General features: G+C 46.7%; 1 protein-coding gene across 1 annotated transcript in view; it reads right to left on the bottom strand.

Moving 5' to 3' along the window:
* LOC144484295 (NACHT, LRR and PYD domains-containing protein 3-like) overlaps positions 1-15,944 on the bottom strand; it is a 138,833-nt gene extending 122,889 nt beyond the window's left edge. The window contains exons 1-6 of the mRNA XM_078202824.1: positions 14,939-15,944; positions 14,532-14,608; positions 12,263-12,348; positions 11,987-12,045; positions 7,459-7,569; positions 1,850-2,018 (exon numbers count right to left, since the gene is read on the bottom strand). The gene's annotated coding sequence lies outside the window, so the exon portion shown is untranslated. The remainder of the gene's footprint in view (positions 1-1,849; positions 2,019-7,458; positions 7,570-11,986; positions 12,046-12,262; positions 12,349-14,531; positions 14,609-14,938) is intronic.
* Between the last annotated feature and the right edge of the window lie 468 nt (positions 15,945-16,412).

Raw genomic sequence — 16,412 nt, 5'->3', positions numbered from 1 at the left:
TCGTCAACTGTCCTTATCGAGGATGACATCTACTCAGGGTAAATGGAGTTAAGATGCAGATTAGGCAACATTTAATTAAATAGAGGAAGAGGCTCAAGGGGCGGAATAAATTCATCCTGTTACTGTATTTAAATGTTGGTTGAATAATGAAGTGTGAAACTTCTGGAGGATTTGCACCTCCCTTTTAATCAGTTGATCTTGGATTGTTTATTTCAGATGGTGCAACATTTTTATTCAGAGAATGATCAGATAATCGGTTTCAAAGGGCAAACTTTAGAAACGATAGTTTAGCAAAAACACTTTCAATGTTCCATCCTGTGCCAGTTATAGAATCAGGCTCCTAAACTTACTGATAGTTTTATTCTGGGTTCAACCAAATCTCTGAACAAAAGATTTGCTATCGAGTGATTTTAAATATACAGATTTGGAAATTACTGATTTATAACCTGATCCAACATGCTGAGGATTCTAGATCGGATCCACGAGGTTAAATATCAATTTTGATGTTAAATTGATAAGAGTAAGACAGGTGAGAGCAGTGTGCACTCTAACACTGCTTCCAACTCTCCATCTCTGTTGGGCGAGGTCCACTGGTTCTCCTGCACCCACTTGGCAGGACAAGACAACAATTCAGGTTGTTGTTTTACTGTGTGTAAATTACAGACAGTGTGGGCCTCCAAATGAAAAGAGAGAATCGAGCCAAAGTTTTGAGTCAAGATGACCCTTCATCTGAACTTGTATTTTAGCTCATTCTTTAAGTTTCCTAACCTACTAGCTGTAATTGAATCAGAATTTGACCGTATTTAATTCCTAGAAATCGGGAACACAGAGGGACTAAGTGAGTTGGTAAAGCTACAGCATAAAAAAATGGAAATCTATGAATAGGCAGTGTGAGGCCATCCACTTCAGTTCTGAGTATTTTCTCTGTGGGAAGTTGGATGAAAAAGTGATTACCATCTCCAGGTAAAAGACATAAAAGCAAAGAGTTCAGGGAAGGAATTTCAGAGCTGCAGGTCAAAGGGAGTGGAGATACACAGGAGGCCAAACGTGGAGGAATGCTGAGATCTCAGAGGGGAAAAACCAGAGACCTATGTGAACAGGAGGTTGAAAATTCTCGGTCTGGAAGAAGACACAGTGCTAAAGAGAAATGAGGCCTCAAAGGGATATGAAATGCAGGATGAGATAGTTCTCTTCGGATGACAAACGGAATAATTTTGGCTTATACACTGAGTTGAGAGGAATAAGCGGTGATTGCGCTGAAACATACAAGTATCTGAAAGGGCTGGGCAATGTAGACACTAAGTAATTGTTTTCCACTCGTTTGGAAATTGAAAACAGCAGTGCAGGATCTCAGGATAAGCCCTGGATTGTTTAGAATTGGGGTGAGGAGAAATGTTTTCACTCAGAGGGTTGTGAATCTTTGGAATTCTCTACCCCAGAGAAGGTGGATGATCCAGCACTGAAAATATTCAGGACAGATTTCTGATCTCTTATCGAGTGAAGGGATATGAGGAGCAGCTGGGAAAGTGGAGTTGGGGCAGAAGAGCAGCCACGATTATATTCAATGCAGAGCAGGGGCAAGGGGCCATGCAGTCTACAACTGACACTATTTCTGATGTGTTTAAATTAAAAGCCAGACATTTGCCAACTGGGGACCAAGGCAGTAATATACAAATTAACACTTTCAGTTCACTGCCTGGCAGACAGTAAAAGAAGATATTAATGTCCATGGAGAAGTAGTCAGGGTCAAAGCGGCAGTCAAGTTCACACATTTAGCCAATTAGGAATGGCTGGAACAGAAAAGAGAAAGATCTTACAATGGAGCGTGGACAGTCTTAACAACCATCACCTTGTCTGAATCCGCAATCACCAGCTTCCCCTTTCCCAAAATACAAATGAAGAACGTATCCACCCGCTGCTCTCCATTTATTCAATTGCAGCTCCCAGCTTCACTTCCAACTGAAATCCTTCATGATCATTTGTGCTGCAATTTGAAAGGGAGCCCTAAAACAGAGAGACTTGGGAAAAAGGGCAGAGATTTTTAAAGACAACACTGTTTAAAAAGCTGGGAAAAATTCCAAATGCCGAATTCGCGAAAAAACTGGAGTAATTCCCGCTGGGGTTTATTTTGGTGGGATTTTCAAATCTCCCACACTGTGCGCACTGCAGAATGCACTCGCGTGAATCTCCTTCAAAACCCAGGGCGGAGCCTATTCCAGCCGGAGAGGCCGGTGGCAGAGCACTGAGCGGGTCACTGTGCAGACGCTGCTTTGTCAGAGCAGAGACTGGGGCTGGCGCAGTAATCCACACTGCCAGCCTCCCGATTGCTGTCCAGCCCCGCGACCCCACACACATTACTGACCGTGCGACACCCCCACCCCTCCCCCACACGCCCTGATCACTGGTCTCGCAGACATGTCTGGGCCAGCCATGACCTCTCTACCCCCCACCCAACCTCCCCCACTGGCCTGGAGGGGGACTGGGGGGAGATGCTTGCGGCCCCAAAGACTTCAGTCCCAGGCCCGCTATGCAAATGGTCATCAGTATAATTTATACAGCTCCGCACCGATTTCTGGCACAAAGCTGACTGCGCCAAAAATCTGGCCAGTGACACACGGAGGCCGTGGCACCCAGCGGGAAGCCCGCTACACGGTCTTCGCTTGCGTCTCTTGGCTCACTGCACTGCTAGTGGACTGGGGGAATCACCCCCATAAACTACAAAAGGCAAGAGAAGGTTATGTTTATCATTCACCAGTTCAGCCTCAGCTTCAGCACTGCACCCAATTTGAGGTCTCTGGAAAGAATGTAAAGCAGCATTTCTGGCACAGCTCCAAGAATCAGGATCTTTACCAAATGACTGCAAAGGTTCATGAAGGTGGCTCATCGCCACCTTCTTATCGACAATTAGGGATCAGCAACAAATGCCGGTGATGTCCCGATTCCATTGACAGAGAAGAAAAACTTCAGTTTTGTAGACCATGGAGAAACTGGCACTATTCTCCGAGAGCAAAGAATAAAGAGCGTCTGAACAGGGGAGTTCAAAATGAGGAGGCTTTGATAATGAGAAGTGTTTCCACTGACAAAAGGGTCAGAAGCAGATAAGGACAGATTTATGGCGTTCTGTAATTGGTAAAGGAACCAGAAGGGAGATGAGCTATCTTTTAAACAGCAAGTTCTGATCTGGAAAGAACTATCTGAAAAAGTGAGGCCGCAAATAACCTCCCCTCCTGTTCTCCCTCCAACTGCTCTAACTGAGGATTTTAGGGTTTTGAATGGAATTATCAGTTGACAGAAATTTTACTCACTGGTGTGAGAGTCGCCGGGTCCGGATGGGATGTACCCCAGGTTACTGTGGGAGGCGAGGGAAGAGATTGCAGAGCCTCTGGTGACGATCTTTGCGTCGTCGATGGAGACGGGAGAGGTGCCGGAGGATTGGAGGATTGCGGATGTGGTTCCTATTTTCAAGAAGGGGAATAGGGATAGCCCAGGAAATTACTGACCGGTGAGTCTAACCTCAGTAGTTGGTAAGCTGAGGGACAAGATTTATGAGCATTTAGAGAGGTTTAGTATGCTCAAGAATACTCAGCATGGCTTTGTCAAAGGCAGATCGTGCCTTATGAGCCTGATGGAGTTCTTCGAAAATGTGACGAAACACATTGACGAAGGGAAAGCAGTAGATGTGGTTTATATGGATTTTAGCAAGGCGTTCGATAAGGTCCCCCATGCAAGGCTTCTAGAAAAGGTGAGAGGGCATGGGATCCAAAGGGCTGCTGCCCTGTGGATCCAGAACTGGCTTGACCAAAGGAGGCAGAGTGTGTGCATGGATGGGTCTTTTTCTAAATGGAGGTCGGTCACCAGTGGTGTGCCCCAGGAACCTTGCTGTTTGTCACTTTCATAAATGACCTGGATGAGGAAGTGGAGGGATGGGTTGGTAAGTTTGCCGAAGGTTGGTGGGGTTGTGGATAGTCTGGAGGGATGTCAGAAGTTACAAAGGGACATAGATAGGATGCAAGACTGGGCGGAGAAGTGGCAGATGGACTTCAACCCAGATAAATGCGTAGTGGTCCATTTTGGCAGGTCAAATGGGATGAAGGAGTACAATATAAAGAGAAATAGTCTTAGTACTGTAGAGGATCAGAAAGACCTTGGGGTCTGGGTCCATAGGACTCTAAAATCGGCCCCGCAGGTGGAGGAGATGGTTAAGAAGGCGTATGGTGTGCTGGCCTTTATCAATCGAGGGATTGAGTTTAGGAGTCTGGGGATAATGATGCAGCTATATAAGACCCTCGTCAGACCCCACTTGGAGTACTGTGCTCAGTTCTGGTCGCCTCATTGCAGGAAGGATGTGGAAAAGATTGAAAGGGTGCAGAAGCGATTTACAAGGATGTGGCCTGGATTGAGTGGTATGCCTTATGAGGATAGGTTGAGGGAGCTCGGTCTTTTCTCCTTGGAGAGACGTAGGATGAGAGGAGACCTAATAGAGATATATAAGACGTTGAGAGGCACAGATCGTGTGGACTCTCAGAGGCTTTTTCCCAGGGTGGAAATGGCTGCTACGAGAGGACAGTTGATGTCATATACATGGATTTTAGTAAGGCGTTTGATAAGGTCCCCCATGGTCGGCTTATGATGAAAGTGAGGAGGTGTGGGATAGAGGGAAAGTTGGCCGATTGGATAGGCAACTGGCTGTCTGACCGAAGACAGAGGGTGGTGGTCGATGGAAAATTTTCGGATTGGAGGCAGGTTGCTAGCGGTGTGCCGCAGGGATCAGTGCTTGGTCCTCTGCTCTTTGTGATTTTTATTAATGACTTGGAGGAGGGGGCTGAAGGGTGGATCAGTAAATTTGCTGATGACACCAAGATTGGTGGAGTAGTGGATGAGGTGGAGGGCTGTTGTAGGCTGCAAAGAGACATAGATAGGATGCAAAGCTGGGCTGAAAAATGGCAAATGGAGTTTAACCCTGATAAATGTGAGGTGATTCATTTTGGTAGGACAAATTTAAATGTGGATTACAGGGTCAAAGGTAGGGTTCTGAAGACTGTGGAGGAACAGAGAGATCTTGGGGTCCATATCCACAGATCTCTAAAGGTTGCCACTCAAGTGGATAGAGCTGTGAAGAAGGCCTGTAGTGTGTTAGCTTTTATTAACAGGGGGTTGGAGTTTAAGAGCCGTGGGGTTATGCTGCAACTGTACAGGACCTTGGTGAGACCACATTTGGAATATTGTGTGCAGTTCTGGTCACCTCACTATAGGAAGGATGTGGAAGCGCTGGAAGGAGTGCAGAGGAGATTTACCAGGATGCTGCCTGGTTTGGAGGGTAGGTCATATGAGGAAAGGTTGAGGGAGCTAGGGCTATTCTCTCTGGAGCGGAGGAGGCTGAGGGGAGACTTGATAGAGGTGTATAAAATGATGAAGGGGATAGATAGAGTGAACGTTCAAAGACTATTTCCTCGGGTGGATAGAGCTATTACAAGGGGGCATAACTATAGGGTTCGTGGTGGGAGATACAGGACGGATATCAGAGGTAGGTTCTTTACGCAGAGAGTGGTTGGGGTGTGGAATGGACTGCCTGCAGTGATAGTGGAGTCAGACACTTTAGAAACATTTAAGCGGTTATTGGATAGGTGCATGGAGCACACCAGGATGATAGGGAGTGGGATAGCTTGATCTTGGTTTCAGATAAAGCTCGGCACAACATCGTGGGCCGAAGGGCCTGTTCTGTGCTGTACTGTTCTATGTTCTATGTTCTATGACACAAGTTTAAGGTGCTGGGGTGTAGGTACAGGGGAAATGTTAGGGGGAAGTTTTTCACACAGAGGGTGGTGGGCGAGTGGAATCGGCTGCCATCAGTGGTGGTGGAGGCAAACTCTATAGGGTCTTTTAAGAGACTCCTGGATGAGTATATGGGACTTAATAGGATGGAGGGTAAGAGGTAGGCCTAAAAGGTAGGGATATGTTCGGCACAACTTGTGGGGCTGAAGGGCCTGTTTTGTGCTGTAGTTTTTCTATGTTTCTATGAGAGCTCAGGACAAGGGGACAAATATCTTATTATCAGAGCCAGGATATTCAGGAGATAAATTTAGGAAACACTTGCTCACACAAAGGGTGGGGGAAGTGTGGAACTCTCTCCCACACATAGCTGCAGATATTAGCTGTTGAATATTCTCCCCGTGTCTCCATGGGTTTCCTCCGGGTGCTCTGGTTTCCTCCAACAGTCCAAAGATGTGCGGGTTAGGTGGATTGGCCGTGCTCAGTTGACCCTAGTGTCAGGGGGTTAACAGGGTAAATATGTGGGTGTTATTGGGGTAGGGCCTGGGTGGGATTGTGGTCGGTGCAGACTTGCTGAGCTGAATGGCCTCCTTCTGCACTGTGGGGATTCTGTGAACAATTTTCACTCTGAGATGGGGATATTTCTGCTGCCAGAAGGTGTGGATCTGAAGCCCAGGCGGCTGGATGGAGTTTGTCTCCCTGATCAACGGGCAGCTCAGGCTGCAGGGACTGAATGTCTGCCTCCTCCTCTTGCTGCTGCCGGAGCTCAGAGCTTGTGCAGCTCCTGGAGCTGGGGGAGGCCATTCGGCCGCTTCAATATGGGACAGCCCACCTTTCAGACAGTTTATCCCTTGTCTGATGTCGGTGAGCTTTGTGTTATTTTTATTGAAGGGTCATTAACAATGTGCAGATTCACACAGACTCTCTCCATGTTACTGGGTCACCAATGTTGCTGATCTTTCCCCTGAGCGGGGACACTCACAATAAGGAAACAGCCTCCTCACCCAGGCCCGGCCCGTTGCTAAGGGAACCTGGCTCAGTCACTGCGCAGGCCCGGCCTGTTGCTAAGGGAATGCGGCTCAGTCACTGCGCAGGCCCGGCCCGTTGCTAAGGGAATGTGGCTCAGACACTGCGCAGGCCCAGCCCGTTGCTAAGGGAATGCAGTTCAATCACTGCACAGGCCCAGCCCGTTGCTAAGGGAACGCGGCTCAGACACTGCGCAGGCCCGGCCCGTTGCTAAGGGAATGTGGCTCAGACACTGCGCAGGCCCGGCCCGTTGCTAAGGGAACGCGGCTCAATCACTGCGCAGGCCCAGCCCGTTGCTAAGGGAATGTGGCTCAGACACTGCGCAGGCCCAGCCCGTTGCGAAGGGAATGCAGTTCAATCACTGCACAGGCCCGGCCCGTTGCTAAGGGAACGCGGCTCAGACACTGCGCAGGCCCGGCCCGGTGCTAAGGGAATGTGGCTCAGACACTGCGCAGGCCCGGCCCGTTGCTAAGGGAATGTGGCTCAATCACTGCGCAGGCGCAGCCCGTTGCTAAGGGAATGTGGCTCAGACACTGCGCAGGCTCGAGCCCGCTGAGGTCAGCTCGGCAGGTCACGTGAGGAGCTGTCAATCAATTGCCTATTCAGCATCTTTGTTCAATCATTGACTGAATAAATTCTGTTAACCTGTTGCATCAAACTCACTGTCTGGTGTCTTTTCATCTTGTCCCAGGAACTTAGTTCATCTCAGTGAGTCTCACACAAGCAGCTGGAGGCACTTTGTGCTCTCATGGTTATCCTGTCCACCCAAATAGTCTGAAGATTTCAAAGGTTGGTGTGAGATTCTTGAATTTACCAATGTATGGGAATAACAATAAACATATGGAATTTTAACCATATCTCACCATTGACTTCAATCATGCACACGTACAAACGCATGTACGCACACACGGAGATGGCCCGGAACTTGCACATGTTCACGTGTGATTTCAAGAAGAAATTAGATATAACTTTTGGGGCTAAAGGGATCGCGGGATTAGGGAGGGGAAGGGGAGATCAGGATATTGAATTTGATGATTAGCCATGAGGAAGAGTTCATAGAGTGTATCTGCGATACCTTCCTTGAACAGTATGTAATGGAACCTACAAGGGAGCAAGCTATCCTAGATCTGGACCTGTGTAATGTGACGGGAATAATGAGTGATCTTACAGTTAGGGATCCTCTTGGAAGAAGCGATCACAGTATGGTTGAATTTAAAATACAGATGGAGCGTGAGAAGGTAAAATCCAAAAGCAATGTCTTGTGCTTAAACAAAGGAGACTACAAAAGGATGAGGGAGGAGTTGGCTCAGGGAAACTGGGAGCAAAAACTTTATGGTGGGAAAATTGAGGAACAGTGGAGAACTTTCAAAGCGATCTTTCACGGTGCTCAGCAAAAGTATATACCAGTGATAAGGAAGGACTGTAGAAAAAGACATAATCAGCCATGGATATCGAAGGAAATAAAGGAGGGTATCAAATTGAAAGAAAATGCATACAAAGTGGCAAAGATTAGTGGGAACCTGGAGGATTGGGAAATCTTTAAAGGTCAGCAGAAAGCCACAAAAAAAGCTATAAAGAAAAATAAGATGGATTATGAGAGTAAACTCGCTCAGAATAAAAAAAACAGACAGCAAAAGTTTCTACAAATATATAAAATGAAAAAGAGTGGCTAAAGTAAACATTAGTCCTTTAGAGGATGAGACGGGGGATGTAATAACTGGATATGAGAAAATGGCTGAGGCATTGAACAGGTATTTTGCGTCAGTCTTCACAGTGGAAGACACAAATAACATGCCAAGAATTGATGAGTGGAAGGCTATGGCAGGTGAGGACCTCGAAACTATCATTATCATGAAAGAGGTAGTGTTGGGCAAGTTAATGAGACTAAAGGTAGACAAGTCTCCTGGCCCTGATGGAATGCATCCCAGGGAACTAAAAGAGATGGTGGGGGAAATGCACTGGTGATAATTTACCAAAATTCGCTGGACTCTGGCATGGTTCCCGCAGATTGGAAAACAGCAAATGTGACGCCACTGTTTAAAAAAGGAGGTAGACAAAAGGCAGGTAACTATAGGCCAGTTAGCTTAACTTCTGGAGTAGAGAAAATGCTTGAAGCTATCATCAAGGAAGAAATAGCGAGACATCTGGATATAAATTGTCCCATTGGTAAGATGCAGCATGGGTTCATGAAGGGAAGGTCATGTTTGACTAATTTGGTGGAATTCTTTGAGAACATTACATGTGCAGTGGACAATGGGGAACCTGTGGATGTGGTGTATCTGGATTTTCAAAAAGCATTTGGCAAGGTGCCGCACCAAAGACTGCTACACAAGATAAAGGTGCACGGTGTTACGGGTAATGTATTGCATGGATAGAGGATTGGTTAACTAACAGAAAGCAAAGAGTGGGGGTAAATGGGTGTTTTTCTGGTTGCCGATCACTGACTAGTAGTATGCCGCAGGGACCAGTGTTGGGACTGCAATTGTTTACGATTTACATTGATGATTTGGAGCTGGGGACCAAGTGTAGTGTGCCAAAATTCGCAGATGACACTAAGATGGGCGGCAGAGCAAAGTGCGCAGAGGACGCTGAAAGTCTGCAAAGGGATATAGATAGTTTGTGAGTGGACGAGAGTCTGGCAGATGGAGTACAATGTTGGTAAATATGAGAGCATCCATTTTGGTTGGAATGACAGCAAAATGGACTATTATTTAAATAGTAAAAAAATGCAGCATGCTGCTGTGCAGAGGGACCTGGATGTTCTTGTGCAGGGATCTCAAGGAGTTGATTTGCAGGTGCAGCAGGTATTTAAGAAGGTAAATGAAATTTTGTCCTTCATTGCTAGAGGGATGGAGTTTAAAAACAGCGAGATTATGTTGCAGCTGTATCAGGTGCTGGTGAGGCCACACCTGGAGTACTGTGTAGTTTTGGTCTCCTTACTTGAGAAAGGATATACTGGCACTGGAGGGGGTGCAGAGGAGATTCACTAAGTTGATTCCGGAGTTGAGAGGGTTGGCTTATGAGCAGAGACTGAGTAGACTGGGGCTATACTCATTGGAATTCAGAAGAACGAGGGGAGGTCTTATAGAAACATATAAGATTATGAAGGGAATAGATAAGATAGAAGCAGGGAAATTATTTCCACTGGCAGTAAAACTAAAACTAGGGGGCATAGCCTCAAAATAAGGGGGAGCAGATTTAGGACTGAGTTGAGGAGGAACTTCTTCACACAAAGGGTTGTGAATCTGTGGAATTCCCTGCCCAGTGAAGCAGTTGAGGCTACCTCGTTGAATGTTTTAAGGCAAGGATAGATAGATTTTTGAACAGTAAAGGAATTAAGGGTTATGGTGAACGGTCGGGTAAGTGGAGCTGAGTCCACGAAAAGATCAGCCTTGATCTTATTGAATGGCAGAGCAGGCTCAAGGGGCCAGATGGACTACTCCTGCTTCTAGTTCTTATGACCAAAATGAATGGTGGAGCAGGCTCGAAGGGCCGAATGGCCTCCTCCTGCTTCTCGTTTCTATGTTTCACACATAACCCCCATGCAGGCAAACACTTACACACTCACACACTCAATTTCTCTCACAAACACAGACACACACACTCGCACATAGGCACACACCCCTCCCATGCACATATACACACACGCACACATACATGCAGAATACACACACACACACACATACACACACCCAAATACGCCTATGCAGACCACCTCACACCCTGATACACACACACACATACTGATACATACACCAATATACGCACGCAGACACACACACACAGACACGCACACAAACAAATACAATCTCCCATTTCATTGTTTCATCAAACAAGGACAGGACAGTTCAGAAAATGCAGTTAGATACAGATGAAAACTCCCATCATATCAGCCTCTCTTTCCCACTCTCCATCCAGCTGGAGTGGGCAAGAGAGAAACAGGGATAGAGATAGAGAGAGAGTAACAGAGAGAGGGGAGGAAAGAAATGGAGTGAGAGTCACAGAGAGGGAGAGGAAGTGATTGAGATAGAGTGTGTTCGGCAGAGTTCCTGCAATGCTGAGTACAATGGCCTTTGAAGGTACCACACAGAACACAACAAATAGGAGCAGAAGTAGGCCATTCTGCCCCTTGAGGCTGATCCTCCCATTGATAAGATCATGGCTGATCTGACTGTGGCCTGAACTCTACTTTGCTGCCTGTCTCCCCATAATGCTCAACTCACTCTCTGGGGAAAGTGGTTAGCACTGCTGCTTCACAGCGCCAAGGACCTGGATTTGATTCCCAGCTTGGGTCACTGTCTGTGTGGAGTTTTCATGTTCTCCTCGTGTCTGCATGGGTTTCCTCCGGGTGCTCCGGTTTCCTCCCATATTCTGGTTCGGTGCATTGATCCGAACAGGCGCCAACTAGTGGAATTTCACAGTAACTTCATTGCAGTGTTAATGTAAGACTGACTTGTGACCAATAAATGAATTTTAACTTTGAATTCTAAACACTAACCACCCCCTGAGAGAACAAATTATTCCTCCTCATCTCCATCTTTAATGGGCGCTGTATGAATTTTAAACTGTGCCCTCCCTGATACTAGATTCCCCCATGTTGGCCCTGTTCTGTGATAATACAGATGTTTAAAGATTATTCAGTAGTTCTTTAAGGGTAGCAGACACAGGGAAAAAAGAAGTGACTCTGTACACAACAGATATATTTCAAGGGCATATATATGAGTGGGCAGTAATCTTCTCTCAGAATCAGACAGATTGTGGGTTCAGCTCAGAGCCTCAAATACTAGGCCCTTAGCATCGATCAGAGACTCCGAACACAGCATGATGGGAGAGGGGACAAAGGAAACTGGTGTTGAATTTGTGAGCTTTGCTTTGTGGAAAGCTTTAGTGCTTGGGGAGAATGTCAACTTTTGAATGGACCTACCATATATTAAGCTGATCTTTCTCTACACACTATCGGTAACTGCAACACTATATTCTGCACCCTTTCCTCTCATTCTCCCCTATGTACTCTATGAACGGTATGTTTTGTCTGGATAGCGCACAAGAAACAATACTTTTCACTGCATCCCAATACAAATCAATCAAATCAAATCAAATTAACACGGTGAAGTTTGGACCCCCGTGACAGTTGTCTGAATACAGATTCTATCTTATTGTAACATTCAGGTACCACGTGTACTGAGCTCACCAGCGTTCTGTCTGTATTGTGTGAATCCAGTCTTGAAATATCCACTAATATTGCTAATTCTGCCAAAACAGAAACAAAAAGAGTGTTTGAATTCTCCGTGATTAGTCCCCTTAATGATAAACAACATGGTGGATGAGAGGGATAGAGAGAGAGAGGAAGAGATACAGAGTAACAGAGAGGTAGGGAGAATGAGAGAGAGCAATGCAGAGAGTAACAGTTGTCTGAATACAGATTCTATCTTATTGTAACATTCGGTACCACATGTACTGAGCTCACCAGCATTTGCAGAAGCCATTATACAAATACTGTTCTGTCTGTATTGTGTGAATCCAATCTTGAAATTTGCACTCATGTTGCTAATTCTGCCAAGACAGAAACAGAAAGAGTGTTTGAATTCTCTGTGATTAGACTCCTTAACGGTAAACAACATAGTGGATGAGAGGGATAGAGAGGGAGAGGGATAGAGAGGGAGAGGAAGAGAGAGAGGGAGCAATGCAGAGAGTAACAGTTAGACAGTGAGGAATAGAGATTAATTCAGATGGATAGTGAGTGTCAGGGGAGTCCGAGACGCTACATAAACAAGGTAAAGATTTGAAAATGGAGGAGTGTTTCTTACCCACTTTTAAAAGATAATCCACACTCACACCACTCACATTTCACACTCTCTGCTCAGTCCTGTGTTGGGGGGTGTTGAGTGTGGGATCAGTGTTTGCTTTTCTCAAACCGCACTGATATTCCCAACAAGGGCAAGAGGTTTCAGTGTTTGAAAATGTAAACATTTAAAAGCAAAACTAGACTGGATTTGGTTAAATCTCATGGGATCCAGGATGAGGTGGCCAAATGGATACAAAATTGGTTGATGACAGAAGACAGAAGGTGGTTGTGGAGGGTTGTTCTATTTTCAAACTGGAGGCCTGTGACCAGCGGGGTGCCTCAGGGATCGGTGCTGGGTCCCCTGCTATTTGTAATTTATATTAATAATTTAGATGAGAATTTAGGAGGCATGGTTAATAATTTTGCAGATGACACCAGGATTTGTGGCATAGTGGACAGTGAAGAAAGTTATCTCGGATTGCAACGGGATCTTGATCATTTGATCGAGTGGGCTGATGAATGGTGGATGTAGTTTAATTTAGATAAACGCAAGATGATGCACTTTGGTAGATCGAACCAGCGCAGGACTTAGTTAGTGGTAGGGCATTGGTGAGAGTTATAGAACAGAGATCGAGGGCTACAGATTCATAGTTCCTTGAAAGTGGAGTCACAGGTGGATAGAGTGGTGAAGAAGGCATTCCACATGCTTGGTTTCATTGGTCAGAATACTGAATGGGATTTGGGACATCATGTTGAAGTTGTACAAGACATTGGTAAGGCCACACTTGGAATACTGTGTACTGTTCTGGTCACCCTATTATACCAAGGATATTATTAAACTAGGAAGTGTGCAGAAAAGAACTACTGGGATACTGCAGGGTCTTGATGGTTTGAGTTATAAGCAGAGGCTGCAAAGACTGGGACATTTTCTCCTGGAGCATAGGAGGCTTCGGGGTGGTCGAACAGTGGCCTCGCTGTATTCACTCTGTCCTTTCAGATTCAGTCCCACAGGCCTGGCTGTGTTCACTGTGTCCTTTGAGATTCAGTGTCACAAGCCTGGCTGGGTTCACTCTGTCCTTTCGGATTCAGTGTCACAGGCCTGGCTGGATTCACTCTGTCCTTTCGGATTCAGTGTCACAGGCCTGGCTGGTTCAGTGCCAGGTTCACAGGAGTGCCCGTGTCAAATAGTAGTTCCCTCTAGCTCGATTTGAAGTCCCAACTATCTCAATTTGGAGTGCCCCCTATCTCGATTGCGAGTGACCCTCTAACGATTAGGAGTGTCCCATCTTGATTTGGAGTGTCCCGATCTGCAATAAGGGAGCCTTCTATCTCGATTAGGAATGCCCCCCTGTTTAGATTTGGACCAGTGACTATTTCAGTGAGGAGTGCCCCCCGTCATTTCTGAGTGTCCCCGGTCAATTAGGAATGCTGCCTACCTCGATTAGGTCTGTCCCTCCCTCGATTAGGAGTGTCCCATATCTCGAATAATGGAGCCTTCTATATCAGTTCGGGGTGCCCCCGATTTAGATTTGGAGCAGCGACTAATTTAATTAGCAGTTTCCCCCCCCCATCGCCGTTGGCAGTCCACCCCCACCACCCCCCCCCCCCCCCCCCCCCCCCGACCGTCGCCGTTAGCAGTTCACCCCCGCCCCCCCCACCGTCGCCGTTAGCAGTGCCCCCCTGTCTCGATTGGGAGCACGCCGTTTCTCGAATAAGAGAGACTTCTATCCCGATTAGGTGTGCTCCCATTTAGCTTTAGAGCAGTGACAGTATCAATTCTGAGTGCCCGCATATCAGCTCGCAGTGCTCCTGTCAATGAGGAGTGCCCAGGTGAATCACAAGTGCCCCCAATTTCGGTTTGGAGTGCCCCCATCTTGATTACATGCGCCCTTATCTCGATTAGAGGGCCATGGACCAAATCCTGAGTGGAATGACAGGAGTCCAGACTTACCTGGATGGTATCTTGCTCATGGATTCGACTATTTTCCCAGTACTTGGAGAATACCTTAGAGGTTACAGGAGCACGGCCTGCAAATCAAGAGAGAAATATGAGTTCTTCAAGGACTCCATTGAATGTCTGGGTCATGAAATGGATGCACAAACCCTAAGATGGAGGTCATCATGAAGGCCCCAAGACCAGACAATGTGTCCCAATTCAGGTTGTTTTTGGGTCTAATCAATTACTATGACAACAAGCTCAATCCGGACCTGGCGGCAGCATTGAAACTGATGCTCCAGTTGCTGGTGAAAGGAGAGCCGTGGAAGTGAACAAAAGGAGGCCTCCCTGGCGGTAAAGCAGGCTTTGAAGAGATTGGAAATGCGAGTTCAATTTAACCCAAAGTTACCGCTGCAGCTTACATGCGAAGCCTCGCCCAATGGGATTGAGGCTGTCCTGTCGAACGTTATGTCAAACGGAGAGGAAGATCCATAGTATTCGCTTCTAGATCATTGACGAAAGCTGAGGAAAAGTTTGCTCGGGTGGAAAAAGAAGGCTTAGGCATCGTCTTTGCATCAAGAAACTAAAATCTCTGCCATGATGATGTTGTGACTGAGCTCGAAGGGCTGAATTACTGACTCCCTTTCATAATTCCTATATTTTATCTTCCATCCTTGGACCATTCACTGGGATACCGTCCATGGCAGCAGTTTGATTGCAGAGGTGGGTGTTGGTGCTGTCAGTGAGAAACACAGCAATGCGGATGCTCTGTCAAGGCTGCCTTTGCCTGGAGATAAAGATGTTCCCGCTGGAATGTGCAGATAATGCATTTCACACAAGAAGATAAAGTTCCGCTAACCGCTAACCAGTTACGGAAAGTCACCCGGAATGATCCGGTTATGAGGCAGGGAGTGGAACTTGTCCAGAGAGGGAGGATGAGTAGAAAGCACCCGGAGTTACGGCGATAAGTGTGTGGAAGCTGGGAGTTGTCGGTGTTGCTGGATGTTTATTCTGGGCTATGAGAGCCTCATTTCCCCATCATTAAGAGGAAAGGTGCTGGAACGGGTGCACCAAGAGCACCCGGGGGTGCTGCCATTGGAAGAGACAACAAGAAGCTGTTTGTGGTGCTGCCCAAATGGAAGAGAAAGTGGGATGGTGCGAATGCTGCGCTTGGGGACGGAAGGTGCCGCCCTTGCTGCCTCTTGCTGGCTGGGATTGTCCTCAATGGCAGCGAATCCACAGCGAGTCGCTGCTTCATCACAATCTGCCCGACTCCACCCACACTGGCTGTCAATCATTCTGCTGGAGCGGCTTCCTATTGGCTGTGTTCAGCTGATGGACAGCAGAATGCACCAATGGAGAATGAGGGTGCAGTGATGGATTGTGCAATGAATCAATGAGGCTTTTGACAAGGTACCACATGGCAGGTTGTTGCACAACCTCCATCATGGGCCCCAGGGTGAGCTTGTTAAATGGATACAAAATTGGCTTGATGACAGAAGCCAGTGAATGGTTGTCCAGGGTTGTTTTTCAAACTGGAGGCCTGTGACCAGCGGTGTCCTCTGGGATCAGTGCTGGGTCCACTGTTATTTGTCATTTATATTAATGATTTGGATGAGAATATAGGAGGCATGGTTGGTAAGTTTGCAGATGACACCAAGATTGGTGGCATAGTGGACAGTGAAGGTTATCTCGGATTGCAATGGGATCTTGATCAATTGGGCCAGTGGGCTGACGAATGGCAGATGGAGTTTAATTTAGACAAATGCGAGGTCATGCATTTTGGTAGATTGATCCAGGGCAGGACTTACTCAGTTAATGGTAGGGTGTTGGGGAGAGTTACAGAACAAAGAGATCTCGGGTACGGGTTCATGGCTCCTTGAAAGTGGAGTCACA

This window comes from Mustelus asterias, unplaced genomic scaffold, assembly GCF_964213995.1.
Source record: "Mustelus asterias unplaced genomic scaffold, sMusAst1.hap1.1 HAP1_SCAFFOLD_98, whole genome shotgun sequence".
Lineage (NCBI taxonomy): Eukaryota > Metazoa > Chordata > Chondrichthyes > Carcharhiniformes > Triakidae > Mustelus > Mustelus asterias.
The sequence above is the reverse complement of the archived record's forward strand: the minus strand, read 5'-3'. Positions and strand labels throughout refer to the sequence as shown.